The following is a 26,327-nucleotide window of genomic DNA, read 5'->3' on the forward strand; positions in this document are numbered from 1 at the left end:
TTAACAGCACTCTGTTTTCCAGGCAATCTTCTGGGAAGGTCTGGGAAGCAGGACTAGGATCCAGAGTGGCAGGGCTCATGCTGAATGGTTTGTATCCTACATTCCAGCCCTTGCCAAGCTGAACAGGCTGCCCACAGAACTGCCTGTGTTACACTTGGACTTCTGCTCCCATAGACAAAGGTGCTCTGAGAAAAAAGACACCCTGGCTCTACCTCTAATGCTGCTTGCTGCCTGACCCTGCCCCACAGAACTCACATGTTTTCTTTGTGGCTTTTTTGCTGGGTTATAGAGTCTGGGATCCCCTGCCCCTGTTTCTTGTAGATACAAAGCAGACTTTTAAGCATCCTTCTGTTTCCTGTAGAGAGGGTTTTAGAGATCTGTTCTTTGTCCAAGTCCTCCAACTAGCTCTGCTTTCTGGAGCTTCAGCATGATCTCAAGACGATTTCGTTTTAATCTTTGCCCCTCTTAGAAAACAGCAAAGCCACGTCTCCAAGCTTGGCCTCTGCGGACAAGCACAGGATGTAGATTGTCTTGGGCCATTCACTCTTCACATTCCCAGGGGAGGTCAGCAGCCCCATCCAACAACTGTCCAGAGAATTAATAGAGCCCTTGGCCCCATCTTCCCTTCAAGCAGTCTCCCGGGTAGAACTGGTCACAGATTTCAGTATGGTGATGGTGTCTCCTGGGGATGTCAGACCCCATTAAGGATCTGTAACAAATAAAATCTGCCCACCACTTCATGCCTAACCCTGTCTAACCCCCATCTCTGTGATGAGACTGTGATAGATTAGAAGACTGTGCTTTGAGATATCGACTAGTTCTTGAGGATGGAGGAGATCAGAACCCTTATAAGAGAGGCATTCGAGAGCTGCCTCCCCTCCTGCTATGAGAGAACAGAGTGAGGAGTGTCATCTTGCCTCACCAGGCAGCAAATCTGCTGGTGCTTTGATCATGAACTTCTGGCCCCCAAAACTCAGAAATAAGTTCCTATTGTTTATAAGCTACTCCATCTATGGGCTTTTGTTACAGCAAGCAAATAGACAGACATCTCTCATTTCTCCTCTTGCGTTCTCTTTTTATAAATAAAAGTCAGAACCGGGCTATTCTTGTGGGAAGCTGCATGTAGCAGGATGCTGAGGACTCTGTATACATTAGTCCCCTTAATCTTCATGGCAGCTCCACAGAGTGGAGTGAAGGGCTGTTATTATGAAGCTGACTTTATGGATGGCGGAACTGAGCTCAGATACATTGACTGAGCAGAGACCACACAGAGATTATATATGGAATTCCATTCTATTAACAGTTATCAGCCCCTTCCGAAGGAGCACAACAATCTGGGACATAGAGTGCTCTTCACAGTGGCCTTTCTGCCTAAGAATAGATGGGCAAGTCAGGACCCTGGTCATAATACCTGAAAAAAAAGAACAAAACCAGGGTTTACTTTGGCTTAGTTTGAGGGTACCATCCATCGTCGCAGGAAAAGTGGGTGTTGTCATAAATTTTTACAACCTACTTTTAATAAGAGTTCAATCTCCCCTCTAGCCTACCATCCAGCAGAGGTAAGAGAAGAGAAAAGTTATTAAGATGTGGGGGAAGTGGCCCTGTTCAGCAATGGTTCTTTGTGGGTGAGCTCTTTCTTCTTCTGCAGCTACAGAGCAGTCCTCTCTCGGCAGGCAGACACCAGGGATGAAACAGCAGCTGTAGTTCAAACCTGAAGAAACCACCAGGCTCAGCAACCAGCCTGAGGCAAGGCCGCAGAAGTGGCAAACTACCCTAGGAACCACACAAGCAATTATTTGGCAAGTTTCTCTCAATGGCAGCTTTGCCACATGTTGAGCTTAACAACGCTATATAAGGTGAACCAATACATGTGTGTCTTTAGCAAAGAATAACAAGGCGGAGCAAACCAACACTCAGCGCTCGTCCCCCACTGTCTGTGGGGTCATATTTATACTCCTTTATCACAGGTGCTTTCACGTGTTTGCTATATCAAAACATCCTTTCACATGTGTGCCCCCACCAAAACATCATTTAACATAACTAACTTTCCAAAGAATTAGAAGTTTCCACTTCAGTTTGGATTTTATTTCTGTGAAGAGACACCATGACCATGGCAACTCTTATAAAGGAAAGCATTTAATTGGGAGCTGGCTGACAGTTTCGGAGGTTTAGTCCAGTGTAGTCATGGTGGGAAGCATGGCAGCGTGCAGGCAGACATGGTGCTGGAGGAGCCAAGGGTTGAACATCTTGATCCACAGGAATCAGAAAGGGACTGTGGCTGGGTGTGGCTTGAGCATAGGAGAGCTCAGACCCTGCCCCTATAGTGACATACTTCCTCTAGCAAGGCCACACCTTCTAATATTGCCATTCCCCATGGGCCAAGCATTCAAACACAAAGTCCTATACAAACCACCACAACAGGGTAGCAGGAGCTTGGGGTGGCTTACCACACTGTGGCTGAGGCCAAGAAACAGAGAAAATGTTGATGCTCCACTGGCTTTTCCCCTTGGTTCTGTCTGGGACCCCACCTATGTAATTTCACCTCCTACATTTAAGGTAAGTCTTTCTGTGCCAGTTAACCACTCTAGAAAAGCCTTCATAGCCAAGCCAGGAGGTTTGTCTCTTATTTAACTCCAAATCCCATGAGGTTGGTAATCAACACTAACCACAAGCCCATCCCTTGTTAGTATGCTATGTTATTATGTCACTTTTGAGCCATATTCTTCTACCTTTTATCCCCACAGCCTCATGGCCATCTCATAATGTAAAATGTATCCAGTCCAACTCCAAAAGTCCCAGTTGTCTTTAAGAGTCCCAACACTGTTCAAATAGGTAAGCACAGTGCCTCTTCAGACTCAGTGACTGAAGTCTTAACTCTATGAACCTCTAGAAAAAAAATATAAAAACAAATTATTTATTTCCAATATACAATTGCACATAAAAGTCCCATTACAAAAGGCATAAATGGGTGAAGGGCAGGGAATGATGATGGAAACAAGGTAAACACAGCGAACGCTAAGTCCTGCAGTCCCAAGTCCAGCACAGAAGACTCGTGATGACGTCACCTGAGATCCAAAAGGCTTTGTGTGTCACTGCCTCACCAATTCTGCCACCTACACACATAGCCCCTCTCTTGGGCCAGCTCCACTCTGTGCCTTCAGCTTTCCTTGGTAGGTATCCTATGACCCTGGCATCTTCAGCATCCCAGGATTTCCACCGCAACTAACACTTCACCTTCAGAGCATCATACAGTGGCCTCCAAGTGCCTCCTTGCAGGAATACAACCCTGCTCCACTTGCTGATCTTTCTCACTATAGACCTGGGTGAGAGCAGTGAGCAATGACCATGCCACAACCTAAATTCTAGCCTGTTTTGATATTTCCTCCATCAGCCAAATTATTACTTTTCAATTTAACCCAAGTCAAATTCTCAGGTTATGCACAGAATACAACCAAATTCTTTGCCAAACTATAACTCAAGTGTCCCCTATCTAAGTTCCAAATAGAATCCTTATACTTCCCCAAAAGTTCATGAGCTGGGTTTCTACTGCCCGCAGTTCTCTCAGGATCCGAATTTTCCAAACTCCCATTAGAGCAGCCTATTAGGCTCTGCTCTAAGGTTTTTCTAGCCTGAAGCTCCTAAACTCTTCCACATTCTTCCCACAAACCAGCTCTAAATATAAATAAACCACAGGGCCAGGCTTATCATAGCAGCGACTCCGCTGACAAAAATCACTTGAGGAAGAGTATGTTTGGCTCACAGTTTGAGGGTTCACAGTCCATCATATCAGAGACGGCTCTACACGAGGCAGCTGATCATGACACACCCCACAGTCGGGAAGCAGGGTAAGAATAATGCTGATGTCATTTGTCTTCTCTTCTCTACCCAGTCCAGGAATCCAACTCAGGGAAGTCGCGAATCACATCAAGACCAAGTCACCCTCCCTCAGCCAGGACAATCTAGAAATGCCCCCACTAATGTGCCTAAAATTTGCTTCTTAAATAATTCTAGATCTCATCAAATTTATAATCGAGTTTAACCTTCACAAATGGGATATTGTTTTTCCATGCCTTTTGGGGGGGGGGGGGGAGAGCCAGTAAGAAACAGGTTTATGAGTGCAAAGGAAATTCACAGTCTTTTTTCCTGAGTTCTGGTTACCCCTCCCCCTCCATTCCTTCCTGGCTTTTGTTTGTTTACTGTTTATTAACCAACATGTGGTTTAGTTGTTTGCTTTTCGCTGCTTGTGAATACATCAACTGCTCATTCAGCCCCAACAAGAGCAGACAGTAGAATACCCACAGTGTTGGTCAGGAAGGTCTTAAAAATTATGTAGTAAAGAATAGTCTCCAAATCTCTGAGGCTTAAAACAACACAGATTTATGTCTTAGTCTGTTCCATGTCCATTTTAAATTCAAGGTGCCCTGCTCCTCACAGAGAACCCTGACTTCCAGCAGCTGCCATTTCAAAGATTCTGGTCACTAGGCAAGAAGGCAGGAGCCCTGGGAAGATTCTGATGCTGACAGTTTAAAACTCAAAACTCCGAGTTCGAGGTGTATCAGCTCTTCTGTTCATATTCCATTCCCCAGAAATAATCCCATGCCTCTACCCAACCACAAACAGACTAAGACGTATAGCCCTACTGTGTGCTTACAGAGAGGGGAAAATGTGGCAAAGTATTCATAGTGGCAACTTCCAGCTACGTCTGCCTGTTGCAGTCAGCAGTGTCAAGATCATGTGATTCACAAGTCTCCCAGATGGCTGCGACAAAATTAGGAGGCAAGATCCATCTTGTTGTGAGAGGAGAAGCCATCTCTGGCCAGGGAGAAGGCTTCTTCTCTAATGGTTTTAATTTGTCTTTCTCTTTTGCCTGTGTTTGAAATCTAACTTTTCTATCTGAGTTATACTTAGCTCATGGAATTAGCTTCAAGGATATCATCAACTGTAGATTGCATCTTGACTAAATGAGAGTGAACTCTGTGCAGAACCAAGCTGATGTGTCCTCCTTCTGTTGTCCCAGCCTCAGTCCTCTGCACAGGGCAGATTTGCTGGCTGGCGGGCAACAGGAGCTCCCCAGGTTGTTTTCTTTTCAGTTATGTGAAGGAGTCAAGCTACTAATCACTAAGAGGTTTTGTTGGAAAATGTTGGAAATGTAAATTATTAAGGAATTTCAGTTTTCACTGCTATTATAACTAAAACAAATAACCCTGCCTTCTCAGTCGGTGTTTCATTCTCCCTGGGCTCTATAAACGTGTGTGTGTGTGTGTGTGTGTGTGTGTGTGTGTGTGTGTGTGTGTGTAGACATACATATTCTGAAGCCCCTTTCCTCACTCAGAGCCTTTTCCCTGGGGAGATACTGTCTCCTGTAAGCACCCACAGCCTCCGGTGGCACCTTTAGAATTCCAGACAGACACTTCCAAGCTGCTGCCCTGCACCTCCCCTGCCTTCCCTGTAAATGTCCCAGGTTAAATTATCTCAGGCTGAGCATCTCGCCTTCTGCTCGATTAAGATCATCTACCTCAGGAAATAACCACCTGTGATGAAGACCAAGCACTTTTTCTAAACAAGCCTCCCCCTCCTCCTCCCCTACCCCTCCTCCTCTCCTGCCCCTCCCCCTCCCTCTCCTACCCTCCCTTCACCTTCCCCCTCTCTGTTTCTCTCTCTTCCCCCTTCCCTCCCTTCCCCTTCCCACTCTCTGTCTCTCCCAAGCTCTCTCTGTGTCTCTCCCCCTCTCTTTCTCGTCCCCCTCCCTCTGCCCTCCCACCTCCCTCTCACTCCCATCCTTCCCATACCATAATGATGACCCATCTTAGCTCTGGCAGGCTGAACACACACTCCCCTCTCTGCCTCACCATCCTACGGTGGAGCCAACCTTGTCCAGCTCGTCACTGTCACTCCTCACTTGTCTTTGTGTTGCAGCTCTCGCCCCTCTCCAGTCCTCGTAGGACATGTTTTTTTTTTTGTTTTGTTTTGTTTTGTTTTATTTTGTTTCTTTCCATCATACATAGGTTTTTTTTTATTATGTATTTTCCTCAATTACATTTCCAATGCTATCCCAAAAGCCTCCCACACACCCCCCACTCCCCTACCCACCCATTCCCATTTTTTGGCCCTGGCGTTCCCCTGTACTGGGGCATATAAAGTTTGCCTGTCCAGTGGGCCTCTCTTTCCAGTGATGGCCGAATAGGCCATCTTTTGATACGTATGCAGCTAGAGTCAAGAGCTCCGGGGTACTGGTTAGTTCATAATGTTGCACCTACAGGGTTGCAGATCTCTTTAGCTCCTTGGATACTTTCTCTAGCTCCTCCATTGGGGGCCCTGTGATCCATCCAATAGTTGACTGTGAGCATCCACTTCTGTGTTTGTTAGGCCCCGGCCTAGTCTCACAAGAGACGACTATATCACGGTCCTTGCACCAAACGCTTGCTAGTATATGCAATGGTGTCATCATTTAGAGGCTAATTATGGGATGGATCCCTGAATATGGCAGTCTCTTGATGGTCCATCCTTTTAGGACATGTTTTTTAAAAGGAATGTTTATTATTTTAAAGCATGGATTGAAGATGGGTGGTGTGCCATGCACTTATAAACCAAGCCTTTCCCTAATTCAACCACAGGGGCCCCCCCGACTTCAGTCCATTGATTGGATGTAAGATTAACACTTATTTCCAAGATTAGTTGCACAGTTGGACGTTCCACAAGGACAATAGTCCTGCTGTTTTGCTCAAGACTTTGTTCAGCCCTTTGTCCAAAAATTAGGACAGACTTTTGACATATAATAAGCACCAAGAAAAACCTACATACAATGTGAGATCGCCGTGTCCCTACCACACGGAATAAAAAAATCAATAATGATGACTTCTATATTCAGTTTCTTAGCCAAAAAGCAAAAGGACATGGCACAAAGCTGTTTATTTCTAAAAGAAAGAAATGGAATGTTCTTCCCAGTGTTCCTCAGTGGCATCCACACCAAACCAACTGATGTACCCCCTGCTAGTGGGTCCTGCACCGTTAAAAGAGGCTAAAAGGGGTCTTTGTATGTTGTTGCACCTGCATTGTGCCTAATAGCAAGTACAGTGTGATGCCTTTCATCTAAGGAAAGAGGTCGTGTGCTATGTGGAAGCCTGCTCTCTTTTGTCTAAAATATGAAGAAAACAGTATTTAATTTAAAATACATAAAGAAGAAATCAGGAGCAAGAGCAGAGTGCTCCCTATGGCTCGCTGGGCAGTTTAGCTTCGGAATCTTGCCATGAAGTTAGAAGATAAAACTAAACCAAACTTTGGGGGAAATTCTCACAAATCAAAACAAAATAAAGGAACCTGTTGAGGTGGTGTGCGACCACACAGAGAAGAAACATTTTTAAAGAAACCTAAGCCATAGGACAGGGGCTACTCATACATATTTGTCCAGTTGAAATTATGGATAAAGGATGCAAAGACATTCTCAGTAGCTTTTGGTTGTCTTGTTTCGTGGTATGATTGGTGTAGTTTTAAAGTTATATGCCTGCACTCTAACACAAAATGCTTAAAAACAAAAAGCTTTTACTATAAGACTAAAGTAAAGCAATATAAAAAATTGAAAAAGCTAAAATCCCTTGAAATCTTGCATTTTATTTAGAAATATAAACATGAACTCACAACACACTTTTCTTTTCAAATAAAAAGGGCCACATATTTACTAGAGCAGTAGCAGATTTGATTTTCAAGAAAAATGACAGAGAGCATTGTGTCAGTTATGATGCTCCCCAATATCTCCACTTCTGTCTCTGTGTATGTTAGGGTTCCATTGTAGAAAAGGGGAGCCTGATTCATCTCTCATCAGAAATCACATGTACTTAACTCTAGATTTGGAAAACAAGAAAGCTAACCAAGTTATCTGGGAAATCTCTAAAATATCCAGGGACCAAGCTGGAAGGTTTCCCACTAACTGATAACAAGATAACTTAAGCATCAGAGAGACCATTGAGTTGAATTATGTGAAACAAGTTAGAACCCATGGGTTAAATGATGGTGACAAACTACCTGCATTGGTCACACCAGATTACTATTCCCAAAACTGGTAAGTAGAAAGGAAAAGATGATTTATGTGGGCTTTTCTATATATACTCTCTGTGAAGAAGTTGATCAGTAAATGTCTGGAAGTTCCCTGTCTAGAGAAAAAGTCCAACTAACAGATGCAGGAAGAATGGTTGTATTAAAATACCACTATCTGAACTCCTCAGAAAACCATGGATGTGCAACGACCATAGACAGCCAGCAAATCCGATACGTGGAAAACTGAGAAGAAAACTCCCACTTATGGAACCATATATCCAAAAAGGAGAGGGGCCAGGCTCCCAGTGCCCTGGTGGCAGCCAGTGGGAGGAGCCCAGAGACACATAGTAAACATTTCTGTGAAATAAAACCCAAGCCGATCAAGCCAGTTATCAAATCATGCCAGACAGATGGCAGTGTCCCGAAATACCGTCAGCCAAACGCAGCGTGTGGAAAGTTTCATAAGACACTGCATCGAGTTTCTCCAAGTGAATCAAAAGGCGAAACAGGGCGAGCATGGATGTGTATGTATATAACAAATACAAGTGCACTCTTCTATTTCCTGTTACTAACTGTGAAAAGAAGCAGGGAATTCTGATCGCTGACTGGCTCTTAGGTGATATGAAGGAAATACTTCACATCTCTAGTGTGATAACGATAAAATGACTTATCTTTTTCAGTAGCCCATTTCTCTTACGAATGCATAGTTAAAAATTTATAAATAAAACAGTATAACCCTGGTTTTCTTTTACATTACTTATTGAAAGCGTTGCAGTAGAAATGAAGGGGATATTTTTCTAGGTAAAGCAAGAGAAAGTTGTAGCTAAATGCTTAGACTCAGTTTCCCCGATCTAAATATTTCTTCTCAATAGATATTAATAAAGTAGCTCTTGGCTGCAGCACTCAAGAGAACAGGCGGGCCCTGTACCATGCCTGGGTAGCACAGTAGAGCTGGCCCTGGTGGCAGAAGAGGGGTGCACAGGTGAGCCACACCCAAGAGCATGAGCAGTAGATCCCTCTGCAGCTTGGTAGCAAGGGAGAGACCCCCACCACCTGTGGCAAGCCAGAGAGCTGACCCTGGTGTCTTGATAGTGGGAGAGCTCGCCCTGCTCCTCACCCTCTGTAGCACTTGAGAGAGCAGAGCCACACCTCACCTGAACAGCACAGTAGAGCTGACCCTGGTGGGCTGGGTGCTAATAATCCAATCCCGAGGGCATGAGAGCAGGAAACCTGGCCCCCTGCCCTTGCCAGCTGTGGTATGGGGTGAGCTAGCAGGGGCAGTGTTGGAGAGCTCCCCCTGGTGGTGAGGGTGCAGGAGAGCTAGCAGGCTGACCAACTCAGCTATAATCCAGGGTAGATCCAGGGCTTTGAGTTGCCCCACCCCAACATCTACCCCATCTATGAACTGCTGAAGCACATAAAAGGAATAGTCCTACAGATCCAAAACTACAGGAGCTCTATGACACTGGGCAGCAACAGGAGAGCAGATGAGGGGTCCCAGTGAGGATTCAGTATTGATAGTGTAGCAGAAGCCAGAGGCCTTAAACCAGACCAATGAGTCACATGCATCACTGTGCACACAAAGATGTGTGGACAAAGGGTATAGTGTGGGACACCCTTAACAAATTACAGCTTCCATGACAAGATGGATTTGTTTTTAGGAAAGGGGTTGTTTTTCATTTTTATTTTTTATTCCTTTATGGGAGGAGTTTGTAAGGGTAGAGGGCAGATATGAAGAAATGGGGAAATGAGTGGGATTGCGGCGCAGAATGTGAAACTCACAAAGAATCACTAAAAGTTTAAAACCTATAGAGGCATCCAGAAATAAAGCCTTTACGAACCAATAAATAAATAATAAATAGCTCTTAATTCTATCAGAGAATAAGAATCACGTGGGTTTTTGTAATATTTTAACTTTATATTTAAGACTATAAAATACCTCCTAAAGTTGTCACTCGGCCCAACTGTAATAGACTGGCAAAGCCAGAAGCCTGTCCTCCACGCCTGTGTCTCTTGCTGGGACAATAACTCAATGGTAGTCACAATCAGGATGTCTCCCTTGCTCGCACCCCTGGCCCGGGCCAGGCCCTGCAGTTTGCACAGAGTACTCGTGTGAAGACATGCAATCACTTGCTAGCCCAGCTCCTGTTTGTGGCCTCCATTTCCAGGCAAATTGTAAGGGTTCCTGGCATGTTTCCTGTTCCATTTCCTGATATCTCCCAGACTGCTCCTACCTGCTCCCATTGGAGAGTTGATAAAGACACACTTTTGATAAGCCAACCTCTGCCTCTCCTCAGAGAAAGGTCATCCCCAGCCTTTTCTGGTACATCCCTGCCTTGATGAGCAGGTCAGAGTGGTCGCTTTACATTCTCAGCATGAGGTATAATGTGGTTTCCATGAACATCTAACAAATGTGTCAATGGCCAGGGCACGAGGAGCTCGGCCAGTCTGAGTTTGATGCAACCACAAATGATGAGCTGCTGGAGGTTAGAGGCAACCATATCAAAGACACAGCAGCTGTCCAGCACTGTGCACCCTGTGGGTGTGAAAGTAGGTAAGTGACCAAGACCCTCTAGGACACAGCTTTTGTGTTCAAAGTGACCTGTCATGGGAGGGACATACGATGGTGTAACAGGGTGGGCCTGAACCTGGAAATCAGACAGATGTCGGCTGGAACTCACACCAGCTTCTCACTAGATATCTTAATGTGAGCAATAGCTTTCACTTTCGGGGCCTCACACTCTTCCTTCCTGTGCTCACTTGCTGTAAAACAAGCCCCCTCCACCAAGCCTTTGTAAGGGGCCCAAGAGAGGCTCCTCGTGAATTTCAAGAGAGTTATTTTGGCAGCAGAAGTGGACTGTTTGGAACATCGTGTCCATGTAAATAGTCCATCCATCTTCTCATCTCGTTCCAGAGGTCCTTGCATAGATTTGGGGGTTTCTGGCTCGGATCTCCAGCTCTGAGAACCTTTGGCCCCAGCTCTTTCCAAGTTCGGGACTATTACATTTATCTAGAATCCTGGTCACTTTCCTCAGTAAGACATCGTGGGAGGGACAATTCCAGAGGGGGCAACCGCAGCTGCCACACTGGTGCAGAAGGAGGGAGGACAGCTGGGTGGCTCTGCAATCTCTACTCATCTGAAAATGATGAATGACTTCCTGCTCAGGCCAAGAAACTTGCTAATTAACAATCTAGTATTGTCATGTGCAGTCTGCTGCCCAGCTCATTTGTCTTTCCTCTGTAGCTACATTAAATGCTGGAGATATCACTCCGTGCATGGGTTCCTTTCTAGATGCTTCTTTAAGGTCTGGAGGCCTGGAGGAAATGCTAGTGTGGAAGGGTCAGTGTGTGTCACAAGCATCCTGGGGACATCTGAGGCATAGGAGCAGAGAGAAGTGACATTACAAAAGAGTCACTTGTGAACCAGAAGAAACTAAATGTACAAGGGAGTCTGAAGAGATGTGTCCGAAGGGACTTGCTGCTCTTGCAGAGGATCTGAGTTCAGTTCCCAACACCTACATGGCAGCTCACAAAAGGCCAGCGTCTTCTTCTGGCCTCTGCAGGAACCTGCATACACATGGTGCCTATACATGCACTCAGGTATGCATACATACACATAAAATAAAATGATAAAATAAATATACTTTTAAAAGAAATTACAACACCCTTGCCATTTCCTCTTCCACCAAATCCACAGAGCCAGGAGGTGAAGTGCAGGGTCAATGCCATTTGGAGCTAAGCAAACTGATCTTCAGAAAGGGCAAATAATGTTCTCAGGGTCACATAACTATAAATGCTTCATTTTATATTTCAGCACAATTGATTTGATTCCAGAACCACTGTTCATGACAGCTAGCTACATGATACACTCCTCAATATAACCAGCAACTGTAGACTTTAAACAGCATAATGAAGATGTAACACACATGGAAAATTACAAGCAAAATAGATTCAAAAATTAGGATCCCATAGAAGGAAGGAATGGAACCTGAGAAGAGTACAGAAAGCGTCTCATGTTTTATGGCAAATTCATAGATGTTCACAGTGTGTGCATGTGTGTGTGTATGTGTGTGTGTGTGCATGTGTGTGTGTGTCTGTGCATGTGTATATATGTATGTGTGCATGTATGGATGTGTATGCATGCATGTGTGTGTTTTATCATGTGCATGCATTGTATGTGCATGTATGTGCATGCATGTATGCATGCATATGTACATGTGTGTGCACTTATGTGTGCACTATGTGTCTGTGTGTGCATGTGTGCATCTGTAATGTCTTTCTGAAACCTAAAAGATGGATTCATAAGCGTACTTTTGGATTCACCAAAAATAAGATAAGCTCAAATCCACATATCACAACTACTGTACAAAATTATACCTGATGCTGCTAAGACTTTGTAACACACACTTAAAACTGTGTTTGCTGAAAAAAGCATTGACTGAACTCCAGCCCATAAGGAGATATCTGCCTTCATTTTGCATCTGTATTTTACTTGGGGCTGGTTACAGACATACCCAGTATGTGGGAATGCTAACCACTCAAGAAGTCTATGTTTAATCTAGTGAACACTAACCCCTCTTATTCCCCTACAAGCTGAGGCAAAAAGATAAAAGAAACTGAGGCTTTTTTTTTTTTGGTGTTTTATTTTGTTTTGGTTTGGTTTGTTTTGGTTTGGTTTGGTTTGGTTTGGTTTGGTTTGGTTTGGTTTGGTTTGGTTTTTTGAGACAGGGTTTCTCTGTGTTGCCCTGGCTGTCTTGGAATTCACTCTGTAGACCAGGCTGGCCTTGAACTCAGAAATCTGCCTGCCTCTGCCTCCCAAGTGCTGGGATTAAAGATGTGTGCCACCACTGCCCGGCTAAAACTGAGACATCTTACCATCAGCTTTCACGGTCTCCCTCCAAATCTCCAGAGGCAGCGAGAGATCATGGGTCACTGTCCTAAACCTGAGGTCACCTCAGATTCCAGAAACAGCAGAGACTATGGAGAGACCATCACTCCATCGTGAGACAGTCTCATGCAGAAGCAATCATCTAATGAAAAGCAGATTGCTCCCCTCAAGCAAGAAGGACTTCTTTGAAGCATCTTGTAGACCCATGGCTGACACAATGATCAACTTGACCACACTCTGACCAGTACTGCTCAGTTACATAGCCTCTCATCCCTGCTCAAGTTGCTCCATACTTAAAAAGTCATGTCTGTCTCCAAAAATGGGCTTTGGGTTATTGGACCTCGTAATCTTTATACTGTCTCACATTGTTGGCCCCTCTCTTCCCTGTTCCCTATTCTCTGTATTTGTGGTACAGGTGTGGATAGGTGGCCCAGCCTGGCCTGTTAGGCCCCCAGATCCTTCTGCCCCTAAATGCCAGGAACAACCTGAAATAAAAAGAAACATCAAGTTCCTGTCTGTGTGACACAATGCCTTAAGTCTAGACTAGCATGTGTTAACATTATTGACCACCTCTGAGGATGTGCAGCTCAGAAAAAGCTGCAATTCTAGCCTTGCTCCTGGCACTCCACTTGGCAGACCTGTGTGGTTTCTGTTTGACTTCTCAAGCCTGTGACTGCTCCTAGGGAACCTCACTCTTATCTCCCTGTTGTCCTCAGTCAAAAGGCCAAAGGGGACCATGAAGTGAGGAGGAGCCTGTGTCCTGAGATGCTTCTTGAGTGCCTTTGCATGAAGAAGGCCCCTGTCGTAGAGTTCCTATTGCTTCAATGAAACACCATGACCAAAGCAATATTGGGGAGGAAAGGGTCTGTTTGGCTTCTGTTTTCACATCACTGTTCATCATCAAAGGACAACAGGACAGGAACTGAAGCAGGGCAGGAACCTGGAGGCAGAGCTGATGCAGAGGTCATAGAGAAGGGCTGCTTACTGGCTTGCTCCTCATGGCTTGCTCATCCTGCTTTCTTGTAGAACCAAGGACCATCAGTGCCACTCATGGACCGGGCCCGCCCCCATCAGTCACTAATTAAGAAAATACCTTATAGGCTCACCTACAGCCAGATCTTATAGAGGCATTTTCTCAATTGAGGCTCCCTCCTCTCAAGTGACTCTAGCCTCTATTAAGTTGACATAAAACTAGCCAAGACAGTCGCCCACAAGATGTAGCATTCCCGAGACAGCCGGCCACCTTCCTGGTGAGAGCACGGGGTCTGCCTGGCCTGAGAGGTTTGTGGCACAGGCGCCGGTGGGAGCCTTCTTGGCTCCGGGACTCCGCGGAGGGCAGGCTGCACGGGTGACCGTGTGGAATACAGAGTGCCAGCTGTTTCTGGGACGGGCGAGAGAGTCGCAGAGCTTCTGGGCGGCGCCATCTTCAGCTCCAGACAGCCGGCCACCTTCCTGGTGAGAGCACGGGGGTCTGCCTGGCCTGAGAGGTTTGTGGCACAGGCGCCGGCGGGAGCCTTCTTGGCTCCGGGACTCCGCGGAGGGCAGGCTGCACGGGTGACCGTGTGGAATACGGAGTGCCAGCTGTTTCTGGGACGGGCGAGAGAGTCGCAGAGCTTCTGGGCGGCGCCATCTTTAGCTCCAGACAGCCGGCCACCTTCCTGGTGAGAGCACGGGGTCTGCCTGGCCTGAGAGGTTTGTGGCACAGGCGCCGGCGGGAGCCTTCTTGGCTCCGGGACTCCGCGGAGGGCAGGCTGCACGGGTGACCGTGTGGAATACAGAGTGCCAGCTGTTTCTGGGACGGGCGAGAGAGTCGCAGAGCTTCTGGGCGGCGCCATCTTCAGCTCCAGACAGCCGGCCACCTTCCTGGTGAGAGCACGGGGGTCTGCCTGGCCTGAGAGGTTTGTGGCACAGGCGCCGGCGGGAGCCTTCTTGGCTCCGGGACTCCGCGGAGGGCAGGCTGCACGGGTGACCGTGTGGAATACAGAGTGCCAGCTGTTTCTGGGACGGGCGAGAGAGTCGCAGAGCTTCTGGGCGGCGCCATCTTCAGCTCCAGACAGCCGGCCACCTTCCTGGTGAGAGCACGGGGGTCTGCCTGGCCTGAGAGGTTTGTGGCACAGGCGCCGGCGGGAGCCTTCTTGGCTCCGGGACTCCGCGGAGGGCAGGCTGCACGGGTGACCGTGTGGAATACAGAGTGCCAGCTGTTTCTGGGACGGGCGAGAGAGTCGCAGAGCTTCTGGGCGGCGCCATCTTTAGCTCCAGACAGCCGGCCACCTTCCTGGTGAGAGCACGGGGTCTGCCTGGCCTGAGAGGTTTGTGGCACAGGCGCCGGCGGGAGCCTTCTTGGCTCCGGGACTCCGCGGAGGGCAGGCTGCACGGGTGACCGTGTGGAATACAGAGTGCCAGCCGTTTCTGGGACGGGCGAGAGAGTCGCAGAGATTCTGGGGCGGCACCATCCTCAGCTCCAGACAACCAGCCACCTTCCCGGCAAGAGCCACAGAGCTTCTGAGGCTGCGACATCTTCGACTCCAGACAACTGGCCACCTTCCTGGCCAAAGCAACACAGCTTCTGGGAAAGATCCTGTTTTGGGCCTTCACCTTCAGCCAGGAGGAGGTCCAAACACCAGATAACTGTACACCTTCCCTGAGAGAGGAGAGCTTGCCTACAGAGACTGCTCTGACCACTGAAACTCAGAGAAGAGAGCTTGTCTCCCACGCCTGCTGATAGAGGGTAACAAAATCAACAGAGGAACAATCTTTTAACAAAGACAACTATAACAACTAACTCCAGAGATTGCCAGATGGCGAAAGGTAAACGTAAGAATCCTACTAACAGAAGCCAGGACCACTCACCATCATCAGAACCCAGAACGCCCACTTCGCCCAATCCAGGACACCCTAACACACCTGAAAAGGTAGACCTGGATTTAAAAGCATATCTCATGATGATGGTAGAGGACATAAAGAAGGAATTCAACAACTCACTTAAAGAAATACAGGAGAACACTGCTAAAGAGTTACAAGTCCTTAAAGAAAAACAGGAAAACACTGCTAAAGAGTTACAAGTCCTTAAAGAAAAACAGGAAAACACAACCAAACAGGTAGAAGTCCTTATAGAAAAACAGGAAAACACATCCAAACAGGTGATGGAAATGAACAAAACCATACTAGACCTAAAAAGGGAAGTAGACACAATAAAGAAAACCCAAAGTGAGGCGACGCTGGAGATAGAAACCCTAGGAAAGAAATCTGGAACCATAGATGCCAGCATCAGCAACAGAATACAAGAGATGGAAGAGAGAATCTCAGGTGCAGAAGACTCCATAGAGAACATCGGCACAACAATCAAAGAAAATGGAAAATGCAAAAAGATCCTAACTCAAAACATCCAGGAAATCCAGGACACAATGAGAAGACCAAACCTACGGATAATAGGAGTGGATGAGAATGAAGATTTTCAACTCAAAGGACCAGCAAACATCTTCAACAAAATTATTGAAGAAAACTTCCCAAATCTAAAGAAAGAGATGCCCATGAACATACAAGAAGCCTACAGAACTCCAAATAGACTGGACCAGAAAAGAAATTCCTCCCGACACATAATAATCAGAACACCAAATGCACTAAATAAAGATAGAATACTAAAAGCAGTAAGGGAAAAAGGTCAAGTAACATATAAAGGCAAGCCTATCAGAATTACACCAGATTTTTCACCAGAGACTATGAAAGCCAGAAGAGCCTGGTCAGATGTTATACAGACACTAAGAGAACATAAATGCCAGCCCAGGCTACTATACCCAGCCAAACTCTCAATTACCATAGATGGAGAAACCAAAGTATTCCACGACAAAACTAAATTCACCCATTATCTCTCCACGAATCCAGCCCTTCAAAGGATAATAACAGAAAAAAAACAATACAAGGACGGGAACCACGCCCTAGAAAAAACAAGAAGATAATCCATCAACAAACCTAAAAGAAGACAACCACAAGAACAGAATGCCAACTTTAACAACAAAAATAACAGGAAGCAACAATTACCTTTCCTTAATATCTCTTAATATCAATGGACTCAATTCCCCAATAAAAAGACATAGACTAACAGACTGGCTACACAAACAGGACCCAACATTCTGCTGCTTACAGGAAACCCATCTCAGGGAAAAAGACAGACACTACCTCAGAGTGAAAGGCTGGAAAACAATTTTCCAAGCAAATGGTCTGAAGAAACAGGCTGGAGTAGCCATTCTAATATCGGATAAAATCGACTTCCAACCCAAAGTTATCAAAAAAGACAAGGAGGGACACTTCATACTCATCAAAGGTAAAATCCTCCAAGAGGAACTCTCAATTCTGAATATCTACGCTCCAAATGCAAGGGCAGCCACATTCATTAAAGACACTTTAGTAAAGCTCAAAGCACACATTGCACCTCACACAATAATAGTGGGAGACCTCAACACACCACTTTCATCAATGGACAGATCGTGGAAACAGAAACTAAACAGGGACACAGTGAAACTAACAGAAGTTATGAAACAAATGGACCTGACAGATATCTACAGAATATTTAATCCTAAAACAAAAGGATATACCTTCTTCTCAGCACCTCACGGGACCTGCTCCAAAATTGACCATATAATTGGTCACAAAATAAGCCTCAACAGATACAAAAATATTGAAATTGTCCCATGTATCCTATCAGACCACCATGGCCTAAGACTGATCTTCAATAACAACATTAAGAATGGAAAGCCAACATTCACGTGGAAACTGAACAACACTCTTCTCAATGATACCTTGGTCAAGGAAGGAATAAAGAAAGAAATTAAAGACTTTTTAGAGTTTAATGAAAATGAAGCCACAACGTACCCAAACCTTTGGGACACAATGAAAGCATTTCTAAGAGGGAAACTCATAGCTCTGAGTACCTCCAAGAAGAAACGGGAGAGAGCACATACTAGCAGCTTGACAACACATCTAAAAGCTCTAGAAAAAAAGGAAGCAAATTCACCCAAGAGGAGTAGACGGCAGGAAATAATCAAACTCAGGGGTGAAATTAACCAAGTGGAAACAAGAAGAACTATTCAAAGAATTAACCAAACGAGGAGTTGGTTCTTTGAGAAAATCAACAAGATAGATAAACCCTTAGCTAGACTCACTAGAGGGCAAAGGGACAAAATCCTAATCAACAAAATCAGAAATGAAAAGGGAGACATAACAACGGATCCTGGAGAAATCCAAAACACCATCAGATCCTTCTACAAAAGCTTATACTCAACAAAACTGGAAAACCTGGACGAAATGGACAGGTTTCTGGACAGATACCAGGTACCAAAGTTGAATCAGGATCAAGTTGACCTTCTAAACAGTCCCATATCCCCTAAAGAAATAGAAGCAGTTATTAATAGTCTCCCAACCAAAAAAAGCCCAGGACCAGATGGGTTTAGTGCAGAGTTCTATCAGACCTTCAAAGAAGATCTAATTCCAGTTCTGCACAAACTATTTCACAAGATAGAAGTAGAAGGTACTCTACCCAACTCATTTTATGAAGCCACTATTACTCTGATACCTAAACCACAGAAAGATCCAACAAAGATAGAGAACTTCAGACCAATTTCTCTTATGAATATCGATGCAAAAATCCTTAATAAAATTCTCGCTAACCGAATCCAAGAACACATTAAAGAAATCATCCATCCTGACCAAGTAGGTTTTATTCCAGGGATGCAGGGATGGTTTAATATACGAAAATCCATCAATGTAATCCATTATATAAACAAACTCAAAGACAAAAACCACATGATCATCTCGTTAGATGCAGAAAAAGCATTTGACAAGATCCAACACCCATTCATGATAAAAGTTTTGGAAAGATCAGGAATTCAAGGCCCATACCTAAACATAATAAAAGCAATCTACAGCAAACCAGTAGCCAACATCAAAGTAAATGGAGAGAAGCTGGAAGCAATCCCACTAAAATCAGGGACTAGACAAGGCTGCCCACTTTCTCCCTACCTTTTCAACATAGTACTTGAAGTATTAGCCAGAGCAATTCGACAACAAAAGGAGATCAAGGGGATACAAATTGGAAAAGAGGAAGTCAAAATATCACTTTTTGCAGATGATATGATAGTATATATAAGTGACCCTAAAAATTCCACCAGAGAACTCCTAAACCTGATAAACAGCTTTGGTGAAGTAGCTGGATATAAAATTAACTCAAACAAGTCAATGGCCTTTCTCTACACAAAGAATAAACAGGCTGAGAAAGAAATTAGGGAAACAACACCGTTCTCAATAGTCACAAATAATATAAAATATCTCGGCGTGACTCTAACTAAGGAAGTAAAAGATCTGTATGATAAAAACTTCAAGTCTCTGAAGAAAGAAATTAAAGAAGATCTCAGAAGATGGAAAGATCTCCCATGCTCATGGATTGGCAGGATCAACATTGTAAAAATGGCTATCTTGCCAAAAGCAATTTACAGATTCAATGCAATCCCCATCAAAATTCCAACTCAATTCTTCAACGAATTAGAAGGAGCAATTTGCAAATTCATCTGGAATAACAAAAAACCTAGGATAGCAAAAACTCTTCTCAAGGATAAAAGAACCTCTGGTGGAATCACCATGCCTGACCTAAAGCTTTACTACAGGGCAATTGTGATAAAAACTGCATGGTACTGGTATAGAGACAGACAAGTAGACCAATGGAATAGAATTGAAGACCCAGAAATGAACCCACACACCTATGGTCACTTGATCTTCGACAAGGGAGCTAAAACCATCCAGTGGAAGAAAGACAGCATTTTCAACAATTGGTGCTGGCACAACTGGTTGTTATCATGTAGAAGAATGCGAATCGATCCATACTTATCTCCTTGCACTAAGGTCAAATCTAAGTGGATCAAGGAACTTCACATAAAACCAGAGACACTGAAACTTATAGAGGAGAAAGTGGGGAAAAGCCTTGAAGATATGGGTACAGGGGAAAGATTCCTGAACAGAACAGCAATGGCTTGCTCTGTAAGATCGAGAATTGACAAATGGGACCTAATGAAACTCCAAAGTTTCTGCAAGGCAAAAGACACCGTCAATAGGACAAAAAGACCACCAACAGATTGGGAAAGGATCTTTACCTATCCTAAATCAGATAGGGGACTAATATCCAACATATATAAAGAACTCAAGAAGGTGGACTTCAGAAAATCAAATAACCCCATTAAAAAATGGGGCTCAGAACTGAACAAAGAATTCTCACCTGAGGAATACCGAATGGCAGAGAAGCACCTGAAAAAATGCTCAACATCCTTAATCATCAGGGAAATGCAAATCAAAACAACCCTGAGATTCCACCTCACACCAGTCAGAATGGCTAAGATCAAAAATTCAGGTGACAGCAGATGCTGGCGTGGATGTGGAGAAAGAGGAACACTCCTCCATTGTTGGTGGGATTGCAGGCTTGTACAACCACTCTGGAGATCAGTCTGGCGGTTCCTCAGAAAACTGGATATAGTACTACCGGAGGATCCAGCAATACCTCTCCTGGGCATATATCCAGAAGATGCCCCAACTGGTAAGAAGGACACATGCTCCACTATGTTCATAGCAGCCTTATTTATAATAGCCAGAAGCTGGAAGGAACCCAGATGCCCCTCAACAGAGGAATGGATACAGAAGATGTGGTACATCTACACAATGGAGTACTACTCAGCTATTAAAAAGAATGAATTTATGAAATTCCTGGCCAAATGGATGGACCTGGAGGGCATCATCCTGAGTGAGGTAACACATTCACAAAGGAACTCACACAATATGTACTCACTGATAAGTGGATATTAGCCCAAAACCTAAGATACCCAAGATATAAGATACAATTTCCTAAACACATGAAACTCAAGAAAAATGAAGACTGAAGTGTGAACACTATGCCCCTCCTTAGAAGTGGGAGCAAAACACCCTTGGAAGGAGTTACAGAGACAAAGTTTGGAGTTGAGATAAAAGGATGGACCATGTAGACACTACCATATCCGGGGATCCATCCCATAATCAGCTTCCAAATGCTGACACCATTGCATACACTAGCAAGATTATGCTGAAAGGACCCTGATATAGCTGTCTCTTGTCAGAGTATGCCTGGGCCTAGCAAACATAGAAGTGGATGCTCACAGTCGGCTATTGGATGGATCACATGGCCCCCAATGAAGGAGCTAGAGAAAGTACCAAAGAAGCTAAAGGGATCTGCAACCCTATAGGTGGAACAACATTATGAACTAACCAGTATCCCGGAGCTCTTGACTCTAGCTGCATATGCATCAAAAGATGGCCTAGTCGGCCATCACTGGAAAGAGAGGCCCATTGGACACGCAAACTTTATATGCCCCAGTACAGGGGAACGCCAGGGCCATAAAAGGGGAGTGGGTGGGTAGGGGAGAGGGGGTGGGTGGCTATGGGGGACTTTTGGTATAGCATTGCAGATGTAAATGAGCGAAATACCTAATAAAAAATGGAAAAAAAAAAAAAAAAAAAAAAAAAAAAAAGATGTAGCATTCCCAACAGCGAATGAGCCAGTGCCATCCATAGGCATATAATTCACTGCTATACCCGGCCGCCTTGGCTGCTAGAGGAGTGTGTCCTTATAGTCAGGCACATCACACCACATGGTGGAACTCCCTTGTATGCAAATGCAAACAAGTGTAGCATTGGGGAATAAAGGCAGCTGTTAGCCCCTCAGGGTCCTCTTGTCTAGAGAGTTCCAGTGCCAATGGCCTTGGCCTGGGTTCTACAGACTAACTACCCTCGGGCTGTCTACCAAGCCATCAGCCAGTGGAGGGTCACCTGTGACTCTCTAATCCTTCCTTTGTCATCTGAATGTGGCAAATACAGTCTGAGAGGATGCGGGGCTGTGTGGGCATTTACTGTGGCGCTTTCTGGAGTCTGAAGACCTGCCTGCCACCTCGATGCTGTCACTGTTCCTTCTCTGAAGTGTGTAGGCCCCACTCATCCATCTTCTTCCTCTTCTTCACCCTCCGGGCTGGGCCGCAGGCCAGGGGCCCTTGTGGGTCTGCGACTTCCAAAGTCCCAGATGGTAGAAGGACTCCCTCTCTGCCTAGCACAGGTCACACACAGTCCAGGCCAGACAGAAAAGTCGTGTGTTTGATGCCCAGTCATGTATTTGTGAGGAAGCCTCAGAAAGAGGCAGCCCTCAGCCATGCACACGGCCAGCACTATCAACAAGGTCCTTCAATGCAAAGAAGAGGCCTAATGGCACATGCTGTCTACATGTCACTCTGTCCAGTCACCTATATCTCCCACTGGTGCCTGAGGCAGAAGGAAGGGTAAGGTGCAGCCTCAAGGAGCTGAGAGTTCTCCATTTAGTCATTCTTGCTGATGCCTCTCATTCAGCCAGAAGTGAACCTGGTCAATTTCTATCTGTGTGAAGTAAGTCCTCCCAGGGAGCACTCCAGTAAGTCCTCCCAGGAGAGCACTACAGCTTTCCCGCCAAGTCACTAACCTAACACAGGAAAGTTTTCTCTTTGATTCCTCTCTGTGACACACAATCCCATGCTCTCTGCTGTTTCCATCATGTGTAACCATGGAAACTAACGAAGCCAGAAATGATGAAGCATTGCATCTGCCAAAGCCTGGGCCTCTGGGTAGTTTCTCGAGTGACATTGAGGCCTTCTCTGGGGATTCCAATAGTTCCAGAAGATGTTCATCTATTATGAAACCTGACAGTTCTGCGAGTATGTGTGTTAGTGTGAGTGTGTGTGTGCACACTCGCACTCTAATAATTCAAGCTAGATTGAAAGAAGAATCTGAGGTAATCATTTCATAGAAGCATCATTGCCAAGCCCTGGGGAATGACGACTTCCCAGAAGTCCTTATCTGCCCAAAATTAGTTTTATCTGCCCAAAATTATTCTTATCTGCTCCAAATTAAGAGAAGTTTAGATTGCAGCAAGTTGGGGGAAAAGAAAAGAAAAGAAAAAAACACCCTGAGTCCTGGCACAGAAGACAGTTGACCCGTCTCCATTCCTTCTATTAGTGAAAGTTCTCTTCAGTTACTTTTACAAGAGCCACAGGCCTGTTCCAACTAGCCCCCAATTGCAAGTATCAGTCATGAAGTGAGGATAAGGTTGCGGCCATCCCTTACTTCTACTGAAGCACACACAAAGGTCCCTGACAAACATCTTAGACTAGTCACCATTACTGTACATACCCACATATAATTTTAGTATTCCTTACACGGCCACCTGCTTACTGACTAGCACCTTGAATAGCCTGTGAGCCCACTGAGGGTAAGAACTCTGTGTGGTGTCCTGGCCACCCTGTCTCAGTCAGCGCCCAGAAGGTATGTATTACTGAATAGCAGATGACGACCTTATTCCTGACGATTCTGAATTCCCTTCTCTGCCCTCGCTGATGACCTAGAAGGTAAAGTCCGTTCACATTGACTTGAATGACCTCAAAGCACTCCTGAGAAATTCCATAATGTTGAATGAGCCCAACTGCTCAAGTTCAAACCAAAGTTCAAAATTACGTTCCAAAATCAAGGTCTAGTAAAAATAAATAAATAAATAAATAAAATTTTTAAGAAATCAGAACTCACTCATCTGGTTCCGAATGATAGTTGTTGTGGTGGAGTGCACAGGCACCTGGAGGGAGAGATCCTAAGGAATTGGACCACTGTGAAGGCCAACCCCTAAGGTGGGAGCTCTCCTAATGCATTAAAGACCGAGGGCACCATCGTCAGGGGTAGTGCACAGCGGGGGAGAGGTTTGCTCTGAGATAGCCCTGGAGGGGGTTGAACAGGATTGTTATGCTCTGACATATTCTAAGGTCTTACTGTAGTTACCAGTGGAGGAAGAAAGAAAAGAGAGAAGAGGGAGGAGGCCAAGCATCACTGATGCTGATGTTGACCTAGTGCCAGGCTGCAGTCTGAAGGTGTCATTCTCCTGAGCGAATCTGCAGAGACTGTCTGGGGAACTGGAAGGGAAACAATTCTCTGTTCAACTCAGAGAGCAATTTGCATATGAGATGTAATGGTTTGCATTGTACCCAGGGATTCGGAGCCCAGAGAGATGCCAATGTCTCCCTTGAACAGGGCTAGCATAGTTTCTCTGACTCAGGTTAAAGGATACGCCAGTCAATCATTGATATCCTCTTGAGACTTTCTAAGAATCAACTACTGCTCAGACATGGCTGCCTAAAGCTCTGACAGCCAACTGCCATGTTTGGAGAAGTGACAATCATATAGACTCAGCCACTGTCCCTCCAAACCCATCTTAGGCTCAGATCCTGCAGGGCTCTGCACAAGATTCTCAGTTCAGCTCCTGAGATCCTCGTATGTGTAAAAATCCCTCCACGACTCCTGAGACCGGTTTAGTGCCCATGGTAGGGACATGGCAAGGGTGCAGGAAGAGCTGGACTGGCATTCACAGCGCCCCTTGCTGACTGGAACCTGAAAGGCACCGGCTTTCCAAGGGGATCCCCATCATTCTCTGTGAAATGCAATCGGTTCCTTTGGTGACCTCAATGAGTTGTTAGAAATGTGTATCAGAACACACTCAGTGTGAACCACTGCTATCTGTACAAAGTATTCCCTAGAGATAATTATAGGAGAAAGGTAAGGCTATATCTTAAATTCTTACCAGGTTACCCCTCCAATCCCTTTTTAAATGAAAACTAAAATGAACTGTTAATCATAGCACTTACCCTTTCTAGTTTCCTGAACTTTTTAAGATGGGTCTCAGGTTTCTCAAACTCACCTAAGTGTCTTTTAGAGTTGAAGTTGTCCTGGATGGGCTAATGCTTCTGATTGTCATGTCTGACAGCCCAGCAATGAGGAGGGATACTGTATGCATACATTCCTGAAAGAAGACGGAAGAAAACCATGAACCCCATTCCAGCCCTCTGTGACTTCTGCCAGCCCAGGAAAGGTTGGCCACACATCACCATGATTTAAATATTTGGCAGAATTCTATTTTTATTCTACTGGACTCTCTGATACCCTGAATACCTGTAATGTGAATAAACATGTCCCTTTGATCACACACAGGATGGATGAAGGAGACCCATTATCCTCAGCGCCTTTACTGTACCACAGCAGGAGGTAAATACACCAGGCCTGGTCTGCCTTGCCCCATACCAGTGCTTGCCCGTGTTCAGTAACTGTGTGATGAAACTGATGAACACCAACCTCTCAAGGTGGTCTCGACAATCGGCATGACAGATTGAGGGACCCTGTCAGCTAGCTGTGACAATTATTGATACCCTCATAACATGCAGAAGCAAAACTCTAATGCTTGGTGGAAAGGTCAAGTATTGAACAGACCTGTTGCAAATGTTCAGGGGAAATGACCTCTGCTAGCGCATGACCACCTGGCTCCCTGCTCTGAGGAACAGGATTAATTGGCATCTGGAGGGCATCAGGAAAGAGCTTTGGGCCAGCCGAGGTCATGGTGACCACAAAGCACCCCTCCTCCATTCCTCTGTTAATTGGGTTGCCAGAATTACCTGTTTTTCTTTTTAAAACCTCCATAGACTCTGGCTCCAGTCCAGCCCCCTCTGCTCTAGCTGACACTACACCTCTGGGGAAAGGGTCCCACCTCTGAGCCCAAATCAAGTCCCACCCACCCCTGCCCACACGGCAGCCACCTGCCAGCACTCAAGTCACTTTCTGAAACATAGTATTTGCGGGGATTTCAATATGACTGGCTGTCTTCTCAACTCTGTGGGTTCGTTCTTTCTTTCTTTCTTTTTCCTCCAAAAGGGCTTTTCATCACCTTGCTAGGTCCCTGCCTACAATGGATTTACAGGCTTAAAATGCATAATTTGATTCAGGTATTTGTAGACTTAGAGATAATCCACTTCATTAACTATATAAGCTTGTTATCAAGGACCAGCACAAAACAGAGAGTAATTAGCACTGCAAAACAGAAACTGTGGTTAGTAATAACATACCAACAAATAACAATGCAACATAGTAACAAGTTGCTAGGAAGGGTTACTGCAGTGGTTTCAATGAGCAATGTCGCGGGGTGTGGTGGTGCATGCCTTTAATTCCAGCACTCGGGAGGCAGAGGCAGGCGGATTTCTGAGTTCAAGGCCAGCTTAGTCTACAAAGTGAGTTCCAGGACAGCCACAGCAATACAGAGGAACTCTGTCTCGAAAAAGAAAAAAAAAAAAAAAATCAATGAGCAATGCCCCTTGTAGGCTTGGGTATTTGAACACTTAACAGAGGAAGTATGTCACAAGGGCTTTGAAAGTCTGTAGCCTCCAGCCATGTTTAGTTTGTTTGCCTAGCCTTGGGTGTGAAGGAGCCAGCTTCCTGTTCCTGCCGCCTGCTGCCATGCCTTCACCTCCACATGGACTCCTCTGGCTCTGGCTCTGGCTCTGGCTCTGGC

At 45.3% G+C, this 26,327-nt stretch overlaps 1 long non-coding RNA gene across 1 annotated transcript in view; it reads right to left on the minus strand.

The window, feature by feature from the left end:
- Positions 1 to 1,274: 1,274 nt before the first annotated feature.
- 1700030F04Rik (RIKEN cDNA 1700030F04 gene) overlaps positions 1,275 to 26,327 on the minus strand; it is a 72,563-nt gene continuing 47,510 nt past the window's right edge. Inside the window, exons 3-4 of the long non-coding RNA NR_045731.1 lie at positions 24,690 to 24,791; positions 1,275 to 1,411 (exon numbers count right to left, since the gene is read on the minus strand). This is a non-coding gene — a long non-coding RNA (RIKEN cDNA 1700030F04 gene). The remainder of the gene's footprint in view (positions 1,412 to 24,689; positions 24,792 to 26,327) is intronic.

This window comes from Mus musculus, chromosome 6 (assembly GCF_000001635.26).
Source record: "Mus musculus strain C57BL/6J chromosome 6, GRCm38.p6 C57BL/6J".
Lineage (NCBI taxonomy): Eukaryota > Metazoa > Chordata > Mammalia > Rodentia > Muridae > Mus > Mus musculus.